The sequence below is a fragment of the Narcine bancroftii genome, chromosome 3 (assembly GCF_036971445.1).
Source record: "Narcine bancroftii isolate sNarBan1 chromosome 3, sNarBan1.hap1, whole genome shotgun sequence".
Lineage (NCBI taxonomy): Eukaryota > Metazoa > Chordata > Chondrichthyes > Torpediniformes > Narcinidae > Narcine > Narcine bancroftii.
Window position 1 is genome coordinate 147,743,930 of NC_091471.1, and position 13,289 is coordinate 147,757,218.

Sequence of the window (13,289 nt, forward strand, 5' to 3'; positions counted from 1 at the left end):
CGTTGAGACTCAAATTGCTGTTCTTGCTCCATTTTAAAAGCCTTTCAACTTCCTCTCTTTAACGGGACTCGCCATCATTGCTGATGAGGCCAACTACTTTTGTGTCATCCACTAATCTGATGATTCTGTTGGAACCAAAGCTGGCATGAGTCCTCAGTGTGACTGGTTGCAGGCTGAGTACACAGCTCTGGGGTGTGCCGGTACTCAGTGTAATGCGTCTAAGGTTTTGCTGCCAACTCGGTCTTTCTATCAAGACCTTCTATCAAAATCTTTCTGCTTTTCTTGAATGTTTCTTCTCCTCCCTTTCCAAATTGTGTTGCCCCCACCCCCCCTCTCTCTCTCTCTCTCTCTCTCTCTCTCTCTCTCTCTCTCTCTAGTACACACCTTCTACCTTATCACCTCTGGGCCTCTCTCACAGCTTCTTTCCGCCTTGAGATGCATAATCCCTCTAGCCTTAATAAAGTCTCCATATTCTAAATATTGACTGACCATTTCTACTCATGGATGCTCTCTGGCCTGCTGAGTTCTTCTGGCAATTCTTTGTCTGTTCAAGATTGCAGCATCAGCCGCTTTTGTGTTTCTCTAATAGAAGAGATAGCTTGGATTGCTGCTTATTGTTGTCTGACAACAGCTGTGATGGAGGTGAAAAGTGTGTCGTGTTAAACCTTCTATTGATTGCAGAGTTTTTAAATGGAAAATGCAGCCTGGATGTAGTCAATTCTCAATCTGACAGGGATTAAAAAGAACTTGGGCTTCCCAAAGAAGGGGTCATGGCTATGGATTCTTCACCATTTTGGCAAATATAAACTCTGCCACAAGCATTAAATGACTACTTGGAGTCATTCGCAGCTGAACATATTATAGCATCTGAATGTGCCATAGAAATATATCAGTAATTTCCTTGTACTCCTACAAAGCGAACCTGATTCTTTGACCCAAGGAATCCAAACTAACCATAAAACTTCTTTATGCTAATTCTCTGAAACCATTTTATTCTCCATACATTTTCATCAAATTCCTCAAGATTCTGTTATTCAATGACACATTAATAGTGGTTGGTTAAACTACCACCAAGAAAACCTCTCGGGTCACAAGGAGAACAGGCAAAACCAAAAAGTCAGGATTGGAGGTTGTTGATATGGTAAGCAAGCAACTCTGGCAGTTACCCCGCTGTCCCATCCGATACTGTTACTTCAATTAGGCTCTGATGAATGGTGAATAATGTGAATGTTTGGAATCAATATAATGAAATTAACTGTTTTATTCACACCTACATCCATATCATGTCTTCATTCTTGTATCCTTAACTGCTGGTTCATCATCGCTATCACATTCCATTATACTGAAGTTATATGTACATTTCAATCACAGTTAGGTGATAAGATAAATGAGATAATCTAAATATGTGGTTATCATAATTGGATTTTGCAGATAAAAATCAAAAGCATCATTATCCCTTCTAGTTTATTATTCCTGTCAGTAATCTAGATGATGCAGAAAGATAAAATATATAATTTTAAAAATCAAAAACAGCTGGAAATATTCTATAGATCAGGCAGCATTTGTGAATAGATAAGAAATGCTTATGTTTCAGCTCAATGAAAAGTTAACTCCTTCACTCTGCTGAGTGTTTCCAGCATTTTTCTATTTCAGATTTGCTCCATTTGCAATTTATTTTATTCTCACAAATAATAATATTTATTGATAAGTGACAGAAGAACCTTGACCTTAAATATTAACACACATCTTGCCTCTGTAAATGTTGGGTTAACCGTTGATACGTTTTGTTTTTATTTAACTTTTCTGACACCAGAAGTTAAAAAAAAGGAGCTAATTCCAATATAAAACAAAAATACAGTAGCTATTGAGGTTGCAGTAAACTTGAGCCAAAGACGTGATGATTTTCTTTTTTGTTTGTTTTCTTGAGACACATTTACACATATATTCAGGAACCGAACCATGGTACTAGAATTTATTTAGAGGTATCCAGAATCTTCAGTGATTGGTTGGTTTTATACCACGATTTTCCAAATGAAGCAAGATTTATTTTTCCACTTTCCAGATCAAGGTTATCATCCTTTTCCAGCACTGTATGCCAAGCCTCTCACAACTGGAACAATTATTTTTGTCATATGAGCAAAGGTCCCAAGAGTTATTGCAGGAAGGGCAAATGACTGAGCAGCAAGCGATGGAGAAGGGACAGTGGATGATCATGTTTTACAGATTACCTTGAAGGTAGAGAGAGTGTTCATGATGAAAGGATGGGGATGGCAAAGTGTAGCAAACGGACAGGGATATGGAATAGGCCAAAATGGGTGGGGGTGGGGTGGTGAGGGGGTGAGCAAAGTGTCCACAAGGATCTATTATAAAATAAACATCACTTGAACTTTACCAAAAATCCTTTCACATTCTGTGCAATATCTACTCCACAGCTAGATCACTATTTAAACATGCCGATGAGTATCCCACAGGTATTATGCATAGACATTGAGTGACCATGAATTCACCTCCAGCAATTGCACAACTATTGCAGCCCTTGGTGAACCTGAGCACTCAGTTCTGAATCTCTGATCGGATAAGGAAGCCGTCAGTCCCTAACGCCTTTTGAGAGCCACCTTGTCATAGGCACTGTGCTACCAAGAACGCAAAGGACCTTATTTGGGATGTCTATGTGGCCAACATCTGCTGCGGAAACGTAAGACAGCAACTCCTAGAGAAGAAGGTACTCGGCCTGCAGAGATGCTGGAGATGGCCCTTCAAAACCCGGTTGACTACTCAGCCGCCTCTTGGCCACCACAAGCACTACTATGTTGGGACAAGTGATCATCCTGCACCATGAGCGATTGGTCACAGACATCATCGCACTCTTCTAGTGACCTGACCTCAGCCGCCATGCCAGATGATTGCTACTTCTGCGGGCAGGGCAAGCACCCGAGGAAATGTTGCTCTCCCAAGGAGGCGGAATGTACTAGATGCAGGAAAAGAAGGCATCACACTGAAGTCTGCCAGTCTAAACCACCCGCGAAACTTAGCAGCACAACATGCAGACAGCCACTGCCCCAGACATCATGATTGACAGCATCCCCTCTGTGGACCAGCAACGCTATGTGCAAGTCATGGAGGCTCCCATTTCGGATCGCATGGTCGGCACCACTTTCTCGGGCCTGCAGCACTATGGGAGAACAGTGAAGGTGGCCACCTTGGGAACTCAGGCCCTCATTGGACTTGGACAGCAAATCTACACTGGCCTCCATCACCCTGAACCAAGAGGGACCACATGAACTTGCCAGGTCCACGATGGATGTCCAGGTAAACAGCGCATAATGAACTTTTTGCTTGATAGCGAGAGTACAAAAAGCTTTATTATGTTAAGTGCCCATCCCTTGAACTACAGCCAGTCAACCATAAGATATCACTCGCAACCAAACCAATATGGTAGACATCCACGGGACCTGTACAGTGACTTTGACCATTGGATGCACAGTTTACAAACACTTCAGACTCTTCATCATGCCACAGTTCTCTGCCCCCTGGCTATTGGGGATGGCCTTTGAGTGCCATCTGAAAAGCATTACATTGGAGTTTGATGGGTCTCATCCCCCCTCACCATTTGCAATGAATAGTTCTAAGATGACCCTCTGCACATGACCTGTGGGCTCTCGACTGTCAAGGTCACCTCTGCACTGCTGTTCATGAAACTCACACCAGAATGCAAGCCAGTGGCCACCAGGAGCAGGCGATACTGCAGGCAGAGCAGCATCAAGTTGAAGGTTCAGCATCTGTTGGGTGAGGGCATCATCGAGGCCAGCAAAAGCTCCTGGAGGGCCAAGGTGGTCATAGTAAAGAATGAGGTGAAGAACTAGATGGTCATAGATTATAACCGATCCATCAGCCAGTACACACAGCTTGATGAGTATCCCTCCCCCACATATCCGATATGGTCAACCAGATTATACAACATCAGGTATTCTCCACAATTGACCTGGTCAGCCTATGACGAGCTTTTGATCCACATGGAATTCCACCAGTATACTGCATTTGAAGTGGATGGCCATCTCTATCACTTCCTCCAGGTCCCTTTCAGCATCACCAATGGGGTCTCCGTTTTCCAGCAGGAGATAAACTGTATGGAGGATCACTATAAGCTGCAGGCCACTTTTACATACTTTGATAATGTGACTATCTGTGGCCACAACCTGAAGGACCATGATGCCAAACTTCAAAAATTCCTCTGAGCCACGACATTTATAACAAGGAGAAATGTGGGTTCCAGACAACCTGACTAGCTATTCTTAGCTGTGTGGGCAAAAACAGCGACATTGGTCCTGACCCTAACCGCATGCACCCACTACTGGAACTGTCCCTTCCGCACACCTTCAGATCCTTGAAGAGATGCCCGTTTCTTCTCGTACTATGCTCAGTGGTTCCCCAATTATGTGTACAAGGCTCAGCCATTGATCAAAGCCATTGATCTTTCCCCCTGTCGGCAGAGGTCATATCAAAGATGACATCACCAAGGCAGTGATGCATGTGATAGATGAGTCCATGCCATTCCAGGTGCCTAGGCAGTGACACATCTGATTTCGCCCTGGCTCACACACTCAACCAAGCAGGCTGACCCATCACCTTCTTCTCACAAACCTTCTAAGGCCCTGAAATCCGCCACTCCTCAGTCGAAAAGGAGGCCCAGGCCATCGTGGAGGTGGTACAAACTGGAGGCACTACCTCGCTAGCAAACAATTCACCCTCCTCACAGACCAACAGGTGGTCACCTTCATGTTCAATAATAAGCAGAGGGGAAAAATCAAGAAAGATAAAATATTCAGGTGGAGAATCGAACTGTCCATCTATAACTACAATATCCTACACAGACATGGCAAACATAAAATGCCCAGGGACACCCTCTCCTGCGGGACTTGTAACAGTATCCAAATAGATTGCAGACCCTCCACAACAACTTCTGCCACCCTGGAGTGACCAGGTTCCTCCATTTCATTAAAGCACGGAACCTACTATAATCCATTGAGAAAATCAGAACAATTACTAAAAATTGCCAGGTCTGCACCGAGTGCAAATCACACTTCTACCACCCGGACAAGGCACATCTGATCAAAGCTACTCAGCCCTTCAAGCACCTGAGCATCAACTTTAAGGAGCCTCTCCCTTCCTCAAATCAGAACATAAACTTCCTCACCATTGTCAATGAGTATTCTCACTTCCCTTGCCATCTCCTGCCCGAACATGACCATGGCTACAGTTATCAACCCCTCTGCAATATCTTCATGCTCTTTGGGTACCCCTGCTTCATCCACAGTGACCAAGGGACCTCATTCATAAACGACGAGCTGCAGCAGTACCTGCTTGCCAGGGGCATCACCACGAGCAGGACCAACAGCTACAATCCCAGAGGGAATGGGCAGGTAGAAAGGGAAAATGCCATGGTCTGAAAAACCATCCTCCTGGTACTGAGGTCACGGGGTCTTCCTGTCTCCCACTGGCAAGAAATCCTCAAGACATGCTCCACTCCTCACGGTCACTCTTATGTATGGCCACTAACAATATGCTTCACGAATGCATGTTAGCCTGCCCTAGGAAGTCTATGTCAAGATTATGCTGCCTGTCTGGCTGACCTCCCCAGGGCCAGTCCTGCTTTGGAAGCACACCAGACAATCTAAGACAGACCCACAAGTTAAGAGGGTCCACCTCCTCCACACAAACCCCCAGTATGCCTATATAGCCTTCCCCGATGGGCACCAGGACATGGTCTTGATCTAGGATTGGCACCATCGTGTGCCCCTCCAACCACTATTGACCACTAATTCTCCCCCATTGCTTTCTTGGGGGTCCCTGAACCTGCTGCTGACCACATTCCACCCCCGACAACTGTTGTCACCCATGATGTACCAGCACCACACTCCCTCCTCCCTTTACCTGTCCCTTCCCCCAGTGAACTGTAACCGGTGACAACAGATCAACCACACAAGCTGCCCTGGGCACCACAGTGGTGCCCCAACCGACATCATGTCATTCGCTGCCGCAGAGGAAATCCCCTAACAGACTTGACCTATAAAATATGTATATGCTATATATTTGCTTCTTTTTTTCTCTCTCAGCCTGTAGGACTCTGCTTCAAAAGGAGAGTGAATGAGGTAAACCACTGTTATACTGTGATTGGCTACCACCGGCTGAACACGCCTCCCATGACCGATCCTACCCATAACCCCTTCCATACTCCCCATTCATCCTGCCATGATCAGTCGATGAGGATGTTTGCTGTTCCAGTCTATAGTCAATAAAAGCCTATCAGTTTCACAACCTCAGTCTTCTGTTATAATTGATGGTGCATCAGGCACCCTCACGAATCCTGATCCCATTACTTGGTTCCCATGTCCCAGTCTCTTGCTGCCCACAAGAGGAGCACTGTGTCTCCACTCTCCACTCTCCGGGGTCCCACCAGCAACAGGACTGCCATCCCAGGAGCTCTGGCAGTGCTACCATTTTACAATAAGTCTGTTGTTTCAAACACCTCTTTTCATTACAATTTTTAAAAAAATTAATAAAATTCCCAAAGTTCTGTGTTCCTTGTAACAATGTTGGAATTGCAGTGAACTAATGTTGCAATCAGAGATTTTAACTCCCAACATTGCATTACTGGTGAACAACTGTCCACTTGCCTAGAAGAGTGCAGCTCCAAGAACAACGAAGAATCTCCACACTAAACAGAACAACAGAGTCCACTTGATTGGGACATCATTCTCTTGGCAAAATATTCCTTCCTTCCATCATTATGCCACTATTGTTATCTTAAAAATACTGCAGACAATTGCCAAGGTTTCTCTGTCAAACTGGTTACCTCTAACAGGACAACAGTGGGAGCTGGATGGAAATGGAATCACCTGTCAGTTCCCCATCAAGTCAGACACTGTTCTTTTAATTTCACTGAGTCAAAATGCTGAAACACCCCACCAAATGGCAATTTCATCAAAAGGAGGAGAGTAGTTCAAAAAGGCAAGTCACCATCAGCTTTCCAAGTCCATTTAGGAATTAATATTAAGTGCTGGTCTTGCCATCAACAACTGCAACCCAGATAGGATTTTTTTTAAAGTGACTTTGAACTTGAACTGCAACTGATGTACTATATGAATATGAAAATGGCAGTTAATTACTACAGCAGGGCTTGTCACCTTGTGTTTCATAAGATTTCTGGATAATTATATGTCATGAAAGCAATTTACTCCATCTTAATTTCTCTGTCCAAAAATGTAAATGTTCATACCCACCCTTCTGTATGATTCAATTATTTAAGTGATTCCAGGATTTTTAACTTCATCACTCCAACTGAAAATGTATTCAATGCATTAATCAATTTCATTGCAAAAAAAAACAATTTCATTACATGAATCTAAAATTGCCTTTTATTAATCTGAAACTTTGTGCTGTTGTACTGCTTCTACAGTTTAATTGAAAGTAATATTCTAGTTAAATTTTCATGTATGTTTACACATCTGTGCACCTTCATAAATTCAACTCTTGTATGCCTCCTTGCTGTGGTGAATCATGCAGTCAGTTTAGTTTATGACTCCAGTTATATTACAGATGCCAGTTTTCAGTCTTACATCACAATTTAAGTCTTGACATGAAGGATCATTTTAAAAGTACTCTTGTTTCTCGGTAAATGAGATCAATTCAACATTTAAGGTGCAGACTGACCAGAGCTTCAGCAAACTTAATTGCCATCATGTTTCATAGTTTTGTTGGTGGACCAAAGTTAGCAACCTCTCCCTGCCCAATATTCCCAGCACTAAGGGCTTCATTGCATACAATAGGTTCTACTGGTTATGCCCGATAACACACTTCTAAAACAAATACTTTCTTCCAAGCCCTGTCATGGACAGACATTGTCAGGAGAACAGAAGATAGATTCAAACACCACCTCAAAATCTCCCTAAAAATAAAATGGAACAGCCCCACTGGCTCTTGGAGTTCTCTTGTCTATGCATGGTACTCAGATGGAGAACTCAACTATCTCATCAGTCACCCACCCCAGAGCTACCTCTTGCTCCATGTCCAACATTAATTTGACCTGTCATCTCAGGTGAGCCCAGAGAATGAGAATAGAAGCAGATATCATTCAATTTTAATGGACCACATCATACAAAAAAAAGCCATAGAAGGGAATCACTTTGTTCACTTTGTCCAAGTATAAAAAAGATAATGAATCGGGTTCCAACTTTCCAACACTTGATCAACACTGCCCAAACAGCAGACCTGTAACAGTCCAAGTACCCTTTCAAAAATTTCTTTAAAAATGAGGATTTCTTCTTCCAGGTTATGAGATCTAGATCCCTACCAAGCTCAGGGTGAAACCCATTTCCTCCACTCCCATTGAAATCTTTAAACTATCACTTTAAATCAGACAGAATACCTGGCTGAGTATTAAATCTCTATCCTGATCATCCTACCAACCAATATCTTCAATGTCTCACTCCAGCAGGACATGGTACCTACCTATTTCAGACAGGCATCAATTGAACCGGCACCCAGTAACCTGCTTAAATGATAATCGACCTCTGGCACTCACATCACAGTGTGAAGTGTTGTGAAAGGCTCGTGTTGAAACATATCAGCTCATGTCTGAGCAATGACATTGATCTGTTCCAATTTGCCTATCATAGAAACAGGTCTATAGTAGATGCCATCTCACTGGCTCTACACAAAACCCTGGAACAATAAATGAACTAAATACACTGCCTTACTTTTTGTGCACTATTACTTTAATATTTTTATAGTAATGTTGTAAAATGGTTATAATATGAATGCTTGCACTGTGATGCTGCCGGAAAACATCGAATTTCAAGACTAGTTCATGACAATAAATCCTGATTCTGATTCTGATCGTCAGGAAAGTGGTATAGGTGCTACAAGACTCACACCACCAGGTTCAGGAACAGCTGCTACCCCTCCACCATCAGCCTCCACAAAAACAAACTCTGTCAGGGATTCATTTAAGGACCCTTATTTTTGCACTTTATTGTTCCTTTTTCTCCTCTCTGTATTGCACAATCAATTATTTACTTTTGTTTTATTTGTTTACATGTATATGGGCAGTACAGTTGGCATAGCAGTTAGGGCAATGCCTTCTCAGCCCCTGTGATCAGGACTGTAAGGAGTTGGTACATTCTCCCGGTGTTTGCAGGGGTTTTCCCTGGAGGTTCCTGTTTCAAACTGTACCAGGAGTGTAGGTTAATTGGGTGCAAATTAAGCAGCATAAACTCGTGGGCTGCAAGGGCCCATTACCGTGTTGTATGTCTAATTTTTTTTTAATTGTGTAGTTTTTTTTGCACTACCAAGAAGTGGTAATTTTGCCTGGCCCATAAGAAAAAAGAATCTCAGATGTGAATGTGATATCATATATGTACTCTGACAATAAAATTGAAACTGAAATAAATCAAACATTTTAGTGTGGGGTGGCATTTCATTAGCTTTGTTGCAGCTTTCCATTGGACAAGTTCACTGTGTTTTTTACACCAAGTCTTTCAGGTCCCTTTAACCTTCACAGTGGGTGTTGATTAAATTGATATATTGTTCAGTATTTTATGTTAGTTTTTCTGTATGTAGGGATTAACAGTTGCCTACGTTGAATATTATTGGTCATTGCTCTCACCATCATTATTTTACCAGTCCATTCTTTTATTTCTGACCAATTATTCTTATTTCTTTGCCTTGGGTAAGTTGGTGGTATCTGAACTTGTGAAATCTTGGATTGCAGATTTGGAATCTGATAATAATAATGAACCTATTATCCTATACATTGTACAATGTATCTGTGCACTGACATTCTTAGTAGCTGCAACTAAACAGATACCTCATATAAACAATAGTACTAAATTAAGAAGATAATAAATACATAAGGTGGATGGATAATCACATTCACGGTGTCTATAGTGCAAGAATAAAGTAGTTTTACAATAGTGCGGACTCCTTTTTCTGGTGTTAGAGAAGTTCATGATTAATGTAACAAGGGGTTCAAATGCCTTATCACATTTGAAAAGAAACTCTTGAACCTAGAGGTGCTGGTCTTTAGCTTCTGGGTCATATTCTTGAAGGTAACAGTGATGGGTGTCTTTTTAAAATGTTGGCTGGTTTTAATGAGGCAGCAGGCTCACATAGATGTCTTCAGTGGCTGGATCCTTTGATGGACTTTTTTTTTGCTGCAGCCTTCTGTGTTCCTGGGACTCACATTACCAAATCAGACTGTGATACAACCTGTCAGTGTACCTGCAAGGAGTTTGATCAAACAACTTCATATGTGGCTAAAGATATGGAGCAAAGGAGAGGACTTCAGATCTTTGGATTATTGGCCTCACTTCCAGAGAAGGTGGTGGGACCTGTACCATCAGGATGGTTTGCATCTGAACTTGAGGAAGACTAATATCCTTGTGGGAAGGTTGGCTCGTGCTGCTCTGAAGGTTTGAAACTGTGGTTGCAGGGGTGAAATAGTGCAGTTGTTGTGGAAAATGATATTGTTATGCCTGAAGACAAAGAAAGAAATTAGAGTTTGTCAGGAGTAATTCTCTGAGTTGCTTCTAATTCAACGCAAAAGGTATTATAGGAAAGATAGATGAGTTTACAGCATGAATCAATTTATAGAATTATGACATTGTGGCCATTAGCTGCAGGAAGGGCAGGACTGACACCTCAGTGTTCTATGGTTCTGTTATTTTAGATGTCAAGAAGAGATGGAATGGGGAGGGGTGCTATTGCAAGTCAGAGAATATGTCACAGCAGCACTCAAACAGGACAGATTAGAGGGCTCATCTACTCAGGCTATATGGGAGGAACTATGGCTATGTTAATGGGATTACATTATAGACCACCCAAAAGTGAGTGGGAATTGGAGGAGCAAGTCAGTAGAGAGATACCAAGAAACACAATGTTGTGATATTAGGAGATTTTGACTTTCCATATATTAACTGGGATTCTCATACTGTTGAAGAGCTGGATTTTGTCAAATGTGTTAAAGAAAGTTTCTTTCAACAATATAATGAGGTCCCAACTAGAGAGTACAATATTGTATCTCCTATTAGGGAATGAGACAGGGCAGGTGACAGGAACACTCTAAATCAGTGGTTCTCAACCTTTTTCCACTCACATACCATTTTAAGTAATCCCGATCCCATTGGTGTTCTGTGATTAGTAAGGAATTACTTAAGGTGGTATGTGACTGGGGGATAAAAGGTGGAGAATCACTGCTCTCAACCCAATTGTTATTGAAATATTTTGTTTGAGAAAAATTGTAATTGGCCCATTTCCTTTGGAGTTATGAAACCATGCACATAACAAGTCAAATAGATATGATTAAAACAGTGTTTTCAACCTTTTTCTTTCCACCCAGCAATCCTTTACTAATCACAGACCTCCTATGGCATAGGGAATACCTGAAGTGGTATGTGAGTGGAAAGAAAAAGGTTGAGAACTACTGCTCTAAATCTAATGATCATAATGCCATTAGTTTCAAGATAATTGTGGAAAAAGACTGGTCTTGTCATCGAGTTGGTATGCTAACTAGAGAAAAGCTAACTTTGATGGTATCACAAAGGATCTGAATTTGAGCAAGCTTTGTTCTGGCAAAGGTATGCATGGGAGACCTTCAAAGTACAATTTTGAAAGTTCGGAGCTTGAATGTACTCTTCAGAATTTAAGGCAAGTTAAAGGGAACCTTGGCTTTTGAAAGATATTGAGGCCCTTGTTATAAGATGCTATTGCTCTTTACGCTATGATAATAGATGCCTTTCATATCTATAAAGTACCATTTCAAAGTTTAGACATCTTGGAAGCTCCCTGCGCAAGAAGTAATAAATTATGCAATTTTCCTTTCATGCAACACAACCAAAATATGTTTCTGTGGGAATAATCCCAGCAGTAGTGCAACCATAATGAATTTTTATCTGCAGCTACTGGCTCAAATACCAAGGTCAGGCAGTGAAAAGCACAGTATAAGCAATTGAGTTCATTTCTTCTTGTATCTTCCACCCATTCTTTTTGGATTCTTCTTTGAAAATTAATAAGATATGGAAACAACATCAATAAGATATGGAAACAACATGTCAGAAAGTAGGAGCTCTCTTCCTTGTGTTACAAGATTCATAATCCAAGTTCCAAGATGAGTGAAAAAGACAGCAGGTACCGTAACAGAATTGGGGAATTTAAACTCAGTTAATTAAATTAATAAATTCCTGAAAAAAAATTATCAATAATAGTGAACAGGAAACTACCAAATTAAAAGAACAAAACAATCTTCTCTATTTTTGGGAAGGAAATCTGTCATCCTTTCAGATAAAGCTTATATTTGACTCCAAATTCACAATGTGGCTTAGCCCTGAAACATTGGTAATATATATCTTTACCTCCTATGGATGCTGCCAATCCTGATAAGTTTCTACAATGTTTCTGTGTTTTGACCTGCTTCTGAACTTCATGAAACTCTATGAAAATGTATGAGTACATCTGGCAAAGGAGTGTCCAGTCCAGCTGAGAATATCTCCTCAATAATATTTTGATCTGCTCTGTGGTAAATCTGCCTTATATTCCAATCATTCAACTATTAAGGTCCCCAACCATCAATAATTATATTTTTCTGATATTTGGTGGATAAAAGAAGTGTCAAAATGAAAGAGTCAGGCTTGAGGAAGTTAATGGCACTTTCGTACACTTTCAGGATTTGATGATTCCGTGAATTGTTGAGTCGATATTCTATTTCCCCATCCTTTCGATGTCCCTGCAATCATCATAGCCAGTTAATTCACTCCACTTTAAATCACAAAATAGCTGAGGTTTTGTGCTAAATCAGATGCATCGGGACACAACAACAACCCAGATGTAATGTTAAAGGCCTGTACTCCAGAATGTGCCATATATCTAGATAATCTGTTCAAATGCAGCAAATGGATTATCATCTGACTGAGAGAATGGCAAACATCCTTGATATGGCTTGTCACCTTAACAACCCCAACCATTAGATTAGGGCTTGTGAGTCTGCTCTTAGTTGTCAAGAAAGTGACATAAGATGTCGATGACAGCAATCCAAATGGTGTGAATTAATAATCAACTGCCTTTGCCCAATTTCTCTATCATTTAACCATATAACCATCTAACCACTTACAGCACAGAACAGGCCAGTTCGGCCCTACTAGTCCATGCCGTAGCAAATCTCCACCCTCCTAGTCCCACTGACCAACACCCAGTCCATACCCCTCTAGTCCCCTCCTATCCATGTAACGATCCAGTCT

General features: G+C 41.5%; 1 long non-coding RNA gene across 1 annotated transcript in view; it reads left to right on the plus strand.

Moving 5' to 3' along the window:
- The window catches only part of LOC138757688 (uncharacterized), a 29,304-nt gene that overhangs the window by 3,650 nt on the left and 12,365 nt on the right, over positions 1-13,289 (plus strand). The window lies entirely within an intron of this gene.